The sequence below is a fragment of the Eulemur rufifrons genome, chromosome 24, assembly GCF_041146395.1.
Source record: "Eulemur rufifrons isolate Redbay chromosome 24, OSU_ERuf_1, whole genome shotgun sequence".
NCBI classification, from domain to species: Eukaryota; Metazoa; Chordata; class Mammalia; order Primates; family Lemuridae; genus Eulemur; species Eulemur rufifrons.
The window spans coordinates 14,971,516-14,973,609 of NC_091006.1; positions in this window are offsets into that span (position 1 = coordinate 14,971,516).

The following is a 2,094-nucleotide window of genomic DNA, read 5'->3' on the forward strand; positions in this document are numbered from 1 at the left end:
CCAGCTTCCCTTGCAGTGGTATGTGACTTAAGCGCCACCAATCAGAACCCACCAGTGGTCTGGCTACGGGAGCTAGCCATACAAGAGCCCTCGGCCCAGGGCTCCGTTATGCACAGGGTGGAAGCAGATACACGTGGCTTCTGGAGAGGGTAGGCAGAGATTCTGGTGGTAGTGTCTGAGCCCAGTGCTGGTGATGGAGGCGCTCTGTGTCCCAGAGCAGGCCTGTGGTTGAGCGTGGGCTTCATTCCTGACTGCAACGCACCAAAACGACTCAGCAGTTTTCTCAAAGATTTGGGGGAGTCTTCCTCATCTCCGTGAATAAATTCCTTTTCTGTTTAGCTAAAGGGAATTTCGTCATTTGCAGCCAAGAGTCCTGATGCTGTTTTTCAAGAGAGAAAGCTGTGCCCAGGGTGGTTAATCCCTGGCTAAGTTCACACAGCCAGGATTCAAACCTGGGCTAATTCCAAAGTGTGCTCCTCTTCCTTGTGTCTTGGTTTCCTAGCCACCAGCTTTCCTGAGCCTCCATCTTGCAAACAGCAGATCGTGGCACTCTCAGCCTCCATGGCCGCAAGAACTAATCCCTCAAAATAAATTTCTTTTTATATACCTACATATATCCTATTGATTTTATTTCTCTGGAGAACCCTGACTAATACACTCACTGCTGCTTCAAACTATATAACACTAGGAACCTGGGTCCACTTTAAAACAGGATCTCAAAGATGAAAAGAGAAGACTAGCAAACCTAAGGAAACACATTGAGGACTATGGTAAACTAGATTGTGCAGCAGATATTCTCTTCGTCCCATTCCACCTTCATGAGAGAAACATACTTTCCCACCCCATGGCGGGTGGAGTGTATGCACCTGCCGATTCACTTCAGGCTTGACCATGTGACTTGCTTTGACCAATGGACAGCGGCAGATGTGAAGCGACCAGAGACTTGAAACGTGCTAACACAGTTGGGCTGATGTGCCTGCCTTTCATTATGAGATGGTGCCCTGGGTAGTCCAATGGTGCATGAGCGATATGGGGAGCAGGAACCAGTCTAACCCATCTTTACACCTGCGACTCCAAACTGTGACATGATACATGCCACCAAGGTTGTCTGTCATGCAGAATAGCTAACCGACACAGGAACTAGACACCCCCACGTGCAACAAATAGACTAAAAGGGACCACAAGAAACATGGCAAAAAAGTCAAATCATTGACAAGTGTTAATCGGTGAATGCTGGTGATGACAGAGATTAAAGCAATGAAAGAGAAGCTAACAGATGTGAAGAGCAATGCATGATTGGCATCCTTGAAAGAACAGAAAACTAGAACAGGAAAATATACTCAAATATATAATTCAAGAAAATGTCCCTGTAATGAAGGTCCTCACACGCCAATTACTCATCTGATCCTTACAGTAGGCCTCTAACATGGGCAGGGAGAAGAGCTATGAAAGCTGGGGAAACTGAGGTTCAGAGCCAGATGGGACCTTAATGAATATTGATGTTAAGGTCTAGGAGGACCCTTCCAGTTGATGTTATTAGTAGACTCTGTGCAGAACCGGCAACAATAGCGACACAGCCAGGTCAACGGCCTGGAGGTGGGACTGAGGTCCCTCTGAGGCTCAGAAAAAGATTGGAGAGAGGAACCGGCAGCGGAACAAAAGCGCCAGCACTGATTGGCAGGAAAGCCAGGGATGGATTCTACAGGAGCTCGATCCTGGCGCCAAGGCAGGAATGTGATTGGAGGAGACAGAATAGCGAAAGGCTTTCCAAACGAAGTGAATGGGAAAGAGAAATTCCGGAGCAAGATGCTCACTGGACAGCGGAATGAAGTCGGAGAAAAACTGGCCGCCGGTCGTGCAGCGGCGCCTGCGCACCAAGTCGTCTGGGTTTATTCCGGGCGAGACCGTTGGCACAAACGGGCGCAAGCGCATCTACGGAGGAGATGTTCCGGGGTGGGCGCGCCCGGGCCCAGCGCGCACGCGTACTGCAGGGCCCATGGGCACGGCCCCTGTCGCACCTGCGCACCGAGACGGCCGAGGGAGGGCGGGGCCTCCTGTCTCCTGCGCTCAGGGGATTGTGGGATAGTGGCGGAG